Genomic DNA, 11,961 nt, shown 5'->3' on the forward strand with positions numbered 1-11,961 from the left:
AATTCTAAAACTCTCACAAAATAACAAGCGTCAAAATGAAGGAGAAGATGACATGTGCCAAAAAAAACCTTCATTTATTAAATAGGATAACAATAACAATTGGAATACTGTTACGAAATTAGATAAATTTTTATAATAAAGTTTAAAATTATTAACTAATTATTTTAAATAAATTACTAACTAAAAAATATTTTTTTTAATTATATAAAATTATTATCGTTGATTTAAATAAATACGTGAAATTATATAACTTTATAATCTATATTAATTTTATTTTAATTTTTATTCTAATGTTATTAATTTAATATAATTAGAGTGGAAAAATTAAAGTTTATAATTTAAAATGAAAAATTAATAGATTGACAAGTGGTATGAGACTAATTAAGAGACCTAATAGGATGACACATGACAAAAAGATAATAAATTTATTATTTTATTAGAATAAGGAGTAGTTGTGAGACTCATGTATTACATGGGTTGATTAAAAAAAATTAATATAAACGGCAAACTATTTGAGAACTTTGAGTTTATAAAAAAATAAGAAAAATAATGAATTATTACAATTGAAATATTCTTTATCTTTTAAATTTAAATAAATAAAAAAAAAACTAATCAGATTGAAAGTTAATTCATTAATAAAATTGATATCAATTTATTACTACATTTATTGCAATTAGTACATTAAAATATTAGGTAGAATTTAATAAAATTAAAAAAACTCATAAAATAACATGTGGAAAAAAAATTAATTCAAAACAACCACATGACATTTTGACAAATTGAATTAGAGTAGATTAATGTCATAAATACTCATAATTTTGGTAGAAATCCATGAATTTATCTTTTTGAATTTTTGATTAATTAAAGCTAAAGGTTTACGTAAGTTCTAGTATAGATGATGTTTTTTTTTATATTATTTTATTATTTTTTATTTTTATACGGTTATCTTTATACATGTGGGCACGTTATGTTAGGGGTGACAATTTATGACACAACACGATAAAAATACAAGACACGAAACGAAATTGAGACGAAACTAAATTTTGATATCGTGTTCGTGTCGTGTTCGTGTTAACTGTAAAAAACACGATGTCGTGTCGTGTTGTGTTCGTGTTCAAAATTCGATACGAAATTGACATGATTTAGCGTGTTTTTCGTGTTTGTCGTGTTATATTTGATAAAGTATTCATTAAATAAACTAATTTTTAGTATATGCTATATTTGTCGTGTCGTGTCGTGTTTATCGTTTTTTAATTCGTTCGTTTTCGAGTTAGTTAAAAAAAACACGACATCGTGTTCGTGTTACATAAAACATTGTCGTGTCGTGTCGTGTCATACAGAAACACGAAACGATAGCACGATTTGCCACCCCTACGTTATGTAGCCTTTGATTTGGCTTTTTAATTAAAACCAAAGGTTTGGGTAGCGGTGTTCATGGTTCAGTTTAAAACCGATCAAAACTAGCATTGGTTTGGTTTCACAGTTTGGCTTGCGACTTCAAACTTTCGAAACTGTAATGAACGGTTTGCTCACTATTTCAAAATTTTCAAACCGGAGCGGACCGGAGGATATATATATATATATATATATATATATATATATATATATATATATATAGAGAGAGAGAGAGAGAGAGAGAGAGAGAGAGGAAGGATCATTTGAGAACTCATAGTTTTCCGAGAACCCGGGAACTAAAAGTCATTCGTTAGATCAAAAAAAAGGATGGTCAAGATGCTTTGTGGCATTTTTGTAAATAAATGAGAAAGTAAATGAACGGGGGTACTGAAACAAAATTGAATTGGGGGTATTTTAGGGATATAGATATTGACCCTGTTTAGAGAACGTCAATCCAGACGCCTTGTTCCGAGTTTTGAAGATGATACCTTCTGGTGGATGATTTCTCTGTAAACTCTTACATGACTGCCATGGAGTTCGTCAATCTCCCCTAGAAGCCACATCACCGCCATCACCTCCTGTAAGACCTACACCATCGCCATCGTCTCCTATAAATTGACGATCTCTTCTCCTTCCTCCCTACATCGGTCTACTACTCTTCTAGTCAAAGATCTTCCACATCAGCCTCCTTCCCTCTCTGTCGACCATCAACAATTCATCATTAATCACACGGTGAAGGTAATTTTCTTCTGATCATTGAATTTTCTAGTTTTTGTTTGGTTCCTAAGATCCAAAAATGACAGCTAGGGCATATATCAGGTTTCAAAGTTTTGAATTCTCTACATTGCTTTCTGCATATATCACGTTTCAATTGATCGATTTCGTTCCATGGATCAATTGATCTAATCCATGCCTGAGTCTCCTTTATGACGACACACCTGCACCTCACTCATTGTCACTTCTTCCTCCCTTCTTACAAACTTCTCTTAACCGCCGCTCCAGAACCTCGCCTTTGTCAATTCGGCGTCCGTCACCGCCGCTGCCTCCTCGTCACAGATTGTGCTTCGTCACCGAATGAAACAAGGTTTGCAATTTGTTGCTTCATTTTCAATTGCATGTGTCTCTGTATGTATTTGTTCGAGTTGATTTTTTTACCTAATTCGAGGTTCGTTAAACGAATTTTGTGCTTTAGAGTTGCCAGTAGGAAACCGGCGAGGACCAATGCAGATCTCTGCATACGATTTACGGGAATTTATGTCCGATGCTGGGTTTCCTGACGGACATGTTCCTTCTTTGAAGGAGCTTTCGCACCATGGCAGGTTTAGTTTTTGTAGCATTATATTACTCTTCTTTATTTCCAATTCCTTGTTCTGCACTTGAATACATGTCTGCTGATATGTATGCTTTACTTATCATGGAAAACATTCCTGATACTAGAAATTGCTTGCATCCTTAGTAACAAATGGTTAGTAGGAATCAGTTAAAAAAAAATTAGTAGAGTTGTGACATGATATGAGGGTGTTTATAAATTTTTCTGTGAGGAAAATCACTTCTTACCTGGGTAAACATGGAGATTCAATGGAAATTTATCATATTGGCTTAAGAAATCTGTATATCATTTGATTTCAGGTCTATCCTCACACTGTATTAAAACATACATTTCATTAGAAAGAAATTTATATGCTTTATGGAAATGGCTTCTACTTGTTGAGAATTTTTTTGAATTATTCTTTTGTTCTTACATTACTATATAGGCAAGATCTTGCGAACCTTGTGAGAAGAAGAGGATACAAACTTATTAAAGAGCTTCTTGCAGCCTCACAAGAGGTCAAAGTCAATGATTTTAATGTAGATGAGAGCTTGACTGATAAGCAGGAAAATACCAATACTGAAGAAGATGAATCAACATGTGTTTTTTTTTTCTTTTCACTTTTTACAAAATGGAATAAAGTTAAACTCAAAGCTCTTCTTATTAAATCATTTGTATTAAAAAGATTTAGATGAGAATGGAACAAAGTTGGCTGAAGCTGTGTTGTTGTCGAATGAAGAGACTTCCACTAAACCATGAATCTACTAATGAAATGAAGGTATGATTTTTTTTTTTTTATCTGTTTTACCTTTTTGCTAACAAACATGAATCTACAAATGTTGCTAAAGTTCAGAATTCAACTTCAGGGTTCAAAAGATGGGCAATAAAATATCCATTTATCAGATATTGTGATTTACATGTGCATCACGTGTGATTCACATGCGAATCACTTGTGACACATGTGAATCACTTGTGACACATGTGAATCATTTTTGATTTACATGTGAATCACATGTAATTCACATGTAAATCATCTTAATTTTTTTTTCTAACCATATAGTTTATTTTAATTGTTTCTATATTGAGCTTCATGGATCGCTTGTGATTTACATGTGAATCACTTGTGATTCACATGTGGAATCACTTGTGACACATGTGAATCATTTGTGATTTACATGTAATTCACATGTAAATTATCTTAATTATTTATTTTTTTCTAACCATATAGTTTATTTTAATTTGTTTCATTTTAGAAATATATCACAAGTGAATCACATATGAATTACATGTGATTTACATGTAAATCACATATTAATCATATGTAATTCACAAGTAAATCACAAGTGATTCACATATGAATTACATGTGATTCACATGTAAATCAAATATAATTCACATGTAAATCACAAGTGAATCACATATGAGTTATTGGTTATTCATATGTAATTTACATATAAATCATATGTAATTCACATATGAATTACATGTGATTCATATGTAAATCACAAGTAAATCACATACGAATTACCAAATGTAACTCACAAGTAAATTTCATATGAATTACATGTGATTCACATATAAATCACAAGTGAATCACATATGAATTACGTCTATATACACACATGTGTTTTTGTGAGTTTTTCTTGCATTAATCAATTTTTTTTATTTTTCTTGTAGATTTGGAAGAATTTGTGGAAAATATTGAAGATGTGAAAATAATAAAGTAAAGAAAATATGGAAATCTTGATACGAAGACATGAAAATGCTTTGAAATTTTATAGTATTTTTTGTTTTTTTATATTTTATTTTGTATTGAATAAAATACTTGTATTATTGTGTTTATAGATTATTAAATAAAAATGGATTTTTTATATGATTACTTACGAATATTATAGTATAAGAAAGATGCATATATGTACTTGAAAAATATGCATATATGCACCTAAAACGTTGATTTTTTTTGTTAAAAAGATTAGGTTTTTTTTTAATATTCTAGTTTTTTTTTTTTAAATTTATTGATTTTAAAAATTTTACTTTTTTAAAAAAATGCAGTTTTTTGAAAAAATTGCAGTTTTTTAAAAAAATTGCAGTTTTTTTGAAAATAATGCAATTATTTTTTTAAAAAAAATGCAATTTTTTTTAAAAAAAATTGCAGTTTTTTTTTAAAAAAATGCAGTTTTTTTTTTTTGAAGAAAATGCAGTTTTTTTGAAAAAAAAATATCATTTTTCAATTAAAAAATGAAAAAATATCCATTTTTTTATATAAATTCGAAAATTATTTTTTTAAAAAAAAATTCGAAATTTGATTTATTATGTTAATTTTTAGAACTTTTTATTAATATTTCCAATAACAAAAAAAAATTAAACATTAAATAAGATCGGTAAGATGACGATAATGCCCTTAATGAATTAGGTTTGATCCTACGCTCCACTTTTAGTTCTCGGGTTCTCGGGAAACTATGAGTTCTCAACCGATCTCAACCCTATATATATATATATATATATATATATATATATATATATATATATATATATATATATATATATATATATATATATATATATATAACCAAGGTAACTTATATCTTCTAAACAAAAATAATAACCCAATCTTTATGTTTGTGAGTGAAGCCAATCCTTCGATTAACTCGTTCCGTTTAGGCCTCCACGGACCATCAGTTTGCAATCTAATGGGATTGACTAAAATGGGCCTAAAAACTTCAATCCATGAAGCGAAATTGTTACTAACAATTCAGATTGGTTTAGTTTTAATTTTAAATGGTTCGGGTTCGATTTTTAAATTGACAAAAATAGTTACTAACGGTTTGGCTTTGTTTTGACATAAAAACCGAAAAATCGGACCATGAACACCCCTAGGTTGGGCAAGTTTTTGTATTTACGTGCATTTCATATAGGCTTTGATTTGGCATTTTCGACTAACGTGTCGCTGACTGCTCATTTGCTTAAAAAGGGAGGTATGCAGGGAAGAATTGAGCATCGTGCTTAATAATTTTTCTAGTTTTTCTAATGATATCAAACATGAAAAAAAATACATTTTTTTCCGTCAAATTCACAGTGTGAATCTGTGCAAAGATTCACAATGTGAATCTGAATTCACACGGTGAATCCGAAAAATATATAATTTATTTTTTAGCATTCACAATGTGAAGTTTTGAATTTACATATTTTTAGTTTTTTTTATAAAGAATAAACTCTAAAACTTGAAAAATATTTGGTTCATTGATGAACCATTTATAATGGTTATATATATATATATATATATATATATATATATATATATATATATATATATATATAAAACACCCGGTTTCCATAGTGGATCAGTGTAGGGCATTGAGGAGTTAGATGCATGATTTTGGGAAAAACCATGAGTCACGACGTGACCATAAGGAGGTCACGACGTGACGAATGAAGAATGAGAACACGCATTTAGAGGAGTGGTCATGGCATAACATGTAGTTGGTCACGACATGAATAGGGTTGGAGCCCAAGCTCATGATCTTTTAGGGTTTCCTTCATATTTTAGCACCGTAAACTTGGATTTAGGGTTCATTTCTCAGCCTCCATCTCTCTCAAACCTCAAAAACCCTAAACCTAGTTCATATTGGTGGTTTTGGATCATTTCGGGTGGTTTTGGTGCTCTTTGAAGGAAGTAGAAGAAGAATTGGTGTAAGGATCAAGCAATAAACACTTTCTCATCTTTGATATTACCTTATGGACAATTTGTAAGGATTCAAGCTTCTACCTTTATGGTTTTTTCTCTTAGATCTAAGTTGTTTTGGTCCTTTTTGGTTCATGGTTTTTATTTGAGTGAACGAATGGAATAAAGTTGGCAATTTTATGATCTTCTGAAGTCCTTAGAGCATCATATCTTATGGATCTACGGATTGGTTGTGAATTTTGAATCTTGCATGAGTTTTAGGTCATTTTTTTGCCTTTTGACCTAGATTGGGTAGAGGACATGCATTGAGTATTTATATCCATAAATTTGTCATTTTTATGAACCTTTGGAGTCCCTTGAAGCTTTCTAGAAAGTTGGAGTTGAAGAATTAAGACAGTGGTGACGTCGTGACATGGAGAGTGCCACAACATGACGATAAGGTATCCCACGAAGATCTTGTCTTGTTGTGTTCGCGATGTTACCAAGGAGGATTCATGTCGTGGTACGTTCACACGGCGTGGCCAATGGTTGGTCACAACGTGAGGGTCATATGTTAGTACTGTTGTGTAACATCGCAAAATTTCCAATAAATATGAACTTTTTAAATAACATAAATCATCTATTTAATATCTTTTATTCAAAATAAATTAAGAACCAAAACCCAAGATAAATTTAACTACCAAAACTATTAATAGTTATGATTCTAAAATTTATGAAAAACACATTTAGTCTAATATAAAAAATCCAACATCTTGCCTTGAGTCAATGTGTACGATCATGCCCGACCATCCTTTGTACTTGAAACAATATTTTTGAAGGGAAATGAGTAAGAAAAAAGCTTATTGATCTCCACACATACACATTATCATATCATATAATCCTTACTCCAATACACAGATACAAACGATATCAAACACATAACTACACATGCATGTCAAAGAACGAATCAATTGCAAACATACTCCTACTAGGACACATTCCCCCTTTCTAAGTACATCGAGCTCTAGGGACACATTGGCTAAGCCCGATCCCATGTACCCGACCCATTAGGACATATTGGCCATGCCCGATCCCCCTTGCTTAGTTCGTCGAGCCCTTGGGACACATTGGCTATGCCCGATCCCCACTCGGTTGTCTCGAATCCTACCATGCATATCCTCAATATGTGAGGGAAACCATACTATCACTAGAATCTAACCCCACCTAGTGCTGCCCACATAAACAACAGTTAGCATACACGAGCTAACGTAAAGAAAATACAATACAACACGGTGTAGTGAGAAAGTCACCTCCAAATGCAACACAACCTCCAAAACAACCCGGGAGTCACTCACACTTTCTTTCCCTTCACACTTCCTAATAATAATAATAATTTAAGCTAAGTTTAGTTACTCATTTGTCCTGAGTATGCAAATAAACTAATGGGCCAATTTTCAGGTTTCTATATATGTTGACTCGTTCCACTATTACTGGTGCTCCACCTCTAGCGTTAGCTAGCTCTTGAGTCAAGGGATCCCTAAACTCACGTCGTTGCAGATCGAGTAGATCTTGCATCATCGCTCGAGCATATTGAATGGTGACCGGATTAGCTCCGGCTCCGATGTTCTGAGGTGTTGGACCTCCCTTGTTATCAAGGACTCTATCGCTCCTCGTGATCGTCATACCATTCTATACAGTGAAGCAGACGTTCATCATACCGAGTTTATTATGATAGGGAAGGTTTTAGTTATGTTTCGACACATAAGTCTTCCTTAGCACTCCGGAAAATTATATGCCAGTTTTAATGTATTATTTATACGTTAAAAAATTTCCTAGATCTATGTCGTACATAGACCATAAATCCTTTCAAATAATAGCAATATAGGTAGGCAACCTAAATTATGCTACAAATCAAATCATTTAGCACATAATAGCAATTTAGGCATATTCCCTAAAGTATTCTAGTGCTTGAGTCAATTAAGGTAAACTACCTAAAAATAGTGGACTCGTAGCTCATGATCATCGCTTAGCATTCTAAGTTTAAGTCTAGAACTCCTTTAAATTCCTAGTTCTTTTAAACTAATGCTCTGATACCAACTGTGACATCCCCAATTTTCTCGGCTAGAAAAGACCGTTTTATTTATGCTTATCTTAATACAGAGTTTATTTATGAATGCAGAATTTGTCCCATAAAAAGTATTTCCGAAGAAATGTTTTTCATTGATTATTATGAACTTTGGGATATCATAACTGATATAAGATATATAAGCATAAACATAATTATTACAGGAGTTAGAATAACTCATTGCACTAATGACCTATACTCCTTGAATCTCTCATTGGATTGTATCTTGTACCGTTACCTGTGATACAAAGAAAACGAGTAGGTCAGGCTTGGGTGCCTGGTGAGCACATAGGGTTTCCAACCCACAATATTATTATTATATTGTTTTAAGTATATATTTCACACCAAATAGATTTTTCCCGATTACCCATTCTCGTTGTTCTCACTCTTTGATCCTAAAATGATAATCTCATACGACCTATCCTAAAGGATCTTTGTTACAACGAGTAGTCATTACTGCCTTAGGGATTCCTTAGCAATACATTTCAGTAAGGCAACCATGAGGGAGGATAGAGTACTCGAATGAACACACAATCCATACTCTTGGATAGTATGATTCATTAACACTTAAAGATTGCGAGTTTGCTAGTGTTCCACTGGACTATCTAGAAGATTTTGTTGTTGTCGTCAACACTCTGCTAGATGACTAATCTCAGTTGGGCATGGTCTCTCACCATTATATTATTTTTAGTATGGTATCTCACCACTTTTATATCTATGACATGGTCTTTCGTCATTATATTATCTCTTTTCTCTCTCTCTCTCTCTCTATCTACCCTTTTTACCCGACACAGTATAAGTATAATAAAATACATATATAATTTATTGCGAGTAAAAATCATGATATCATTTAGCACAATTATCTGGAACACAGATAATAAGAACATAGGGCATATAAGCAAATTAATTACTTGATATCTATATGTAAGCTGAAAGTAATTATGCACTAACTTAATAAAAGTGGATGCCTTAGAGTTTGGGCAGAACTTCGCCTTAGTAATTTATCTTTTCCTATGACATGACCTAGGTTCATATTACTGAGTCTTAGTCTTATATTCATAGAAACTAATGATTGTCGAGATTCCTCGGCAATACCAATGTCTACATCCAGATCTATCAAGTAAGGAACAACAAGGTAGGATCATATTGGAGGTAGGGTCCATTTGGTATACAGAGTATACTGTTTGGAAAGCCCACTTTAAACTGTTTATTAAATCAATCGGACACATTATCCTCGTAAGTAGGTCAATCAATATAATGACTTGAAATTATTGATAAATCTTATTTGTAGGTTCATTGTAACGATTATGAACTTAAATATATGTTACACTTGAAATCAAATAAGTGTAGCTTAACTTACAAAGATTTTAGCGAAAACCGAGAAACTACACGGACAGAATCCCGACACGAAAGCTTCTATTTTGTCGGACTCCTAGATATGCTAGAGCCATGCTAAATTACCCAAGAAACCCAATACATTGAACTCAAGTGATCTATAGGTTTGAGAAAGTTTTTAGGAAGTTTTTTTGGTGAGAAATGAGTTAAATCATGCATATATATATATATATATAGCCTGTTGAGAGGTGTGCCACGCACAGACAAGAGGCGCGCCGCTCCCTCTTGTCCTGATGGCCCCTCTCAAACTTTGCCACGTGTCGTCCCGATCTTCCCACCTTGCCCCATATAGAAGACCGCCATGTGGCCTACTCTTATGGTGCCATGTGTCATGTTACATTTCGCCACATCACCATGTCTCGCTATAGAGTCGGGCACCCAACCATGCCACGTGCCGCCTCCCAAATGTGCCACGTCATCAACATAGTGTAATTTTCGTAGATCTTCGGATGGCCATGACTTTCGCATCAGATCTCCATTTTATACGTTCTTTATATCTCCGGAATCCTCTTGACCAACTCTACAACTTTCATTATGATCTCAACATCTAGTTCTTGCTCTAACAAAAATTCATATTTAGACTGGTTTACACTATTAAATTTCGTGCGAAATCCATATCTTCTTCATACGAACTCCGTGCGAGATCTTCAGTTCTTGTTTAGATTGTTTCGGTTAACAATCAACAAATTTGAATTTCGATTTATGTGTCTGCACTGCTGCGCTGAAACTTCGAAAAATCATAACTTTTTCATACGAAGTCAGATTTGACGTTCTCTATATACACGCTCCCGGTTTTACGACTACTACAAATTTTGTTTAGACCACCTAGGCTAATCAGTAATCTATCAACAATTCATTTTTTACGAAACGCAGAGTCGTGGTGGTTTAATCACGAAAATTTGAAGAAGTATAACTTCTTCATACAAAGTCAGATTTCTACTTTCTTTATATGTACGAAATCATTATAACATATATTATAACTTTGGTTAAGATTATTTTTCATAAATAATCTTCTTTGAAAAAGTCATTTTATCGCTTAATATAGCTTAACTATCTAGCCCAAAGTTGCGGGCGTTACAAATTTTCACTTTATTTTTCATTTTACGGTCTGAGAAGGCTTGGAATCTAAATAAGTTGCGAAAATCATAACTTCTTTCATACGACATCTGTTTTCGACGTTCTTTATATCTTCAGTCTTATATTGAAGAGTACTACATCTTTTATATATATTGTTTTGGTTCAGAATCAACCGATTTTTTTTTTCAATTTCTATGTCGCACACTGTTGTACTGTGTCAGACTCGAAACTTTGAAAATCACAACTTCCTCATACGAAGTCAGATTTCGGCGTTCTTTATATCAACTCATTCCTATTGTCGAGAACTTCGACTTCCATTTACAACACTTTCGCTAAAAAGCAACCTATCTCCGGTTCACTTTTTATGATGCGTTATGTCGTATCGGTTTGAATGCAAAACTTAGATAAATCATAACTTCTTCATACACAGTTAGATTTGAGCGTTCTTTATATCCACGAAATTATGATCATGACTACTACAACTTTCGTTAAGATTATTTATCTTAAATAATCTTTTATTTTTAATGTTAATTAATCTCTCAATGATAACTTTATATTTAAGGTTTTTTACAAATATTCTATAATCCTAATATTTGTCCACTTCTCGTGTACATGATAATTATTTAGAACAATTATTATAATCAATGATATTAATTGTTTGTTAAAATGTATAATTATCATGATTATACGCTAAACGTCTAGCCCTAAATTGTGGGCATTACAATTACCTCCCACTTAAAATGTATAATTATCATGATTATACTCTTCACACATTGATTTCTCTTTATCAAAAAATGAAAAGGTTCACGAATTTAACTTTTTCGTCCCCTTTTTAGGTTTCTACTTTGGCAGGCTATAACAGTTTCACGTTATGACCATCATAAGTATTTTTAACAAGATCAGAGAATGATCTCCGATCAAAAATCTTTACTTATTCTTGACAACGAGTCTATGAAAACATTCTCTACAGACAAATTTACTACATATGTGATACTTAGA

The sequence above is a fragment of the Lactuca virosa genome, chromosome 5 (assembly GCF_052849685.1).
Source record: "Lactuca virosa cultivar CGN04683 chromosome 5, Lactuca_virosa_CGN04683_v6, whole genome shotgun sequence".
Classification (NCBI taxonomy): domain Eukaryota; kingdom Viridiplantae; phylum Streptophyta; class Magnoliopsida; order Asterales; family Asteraceae; genus Lactuca; species Lactuca virosa.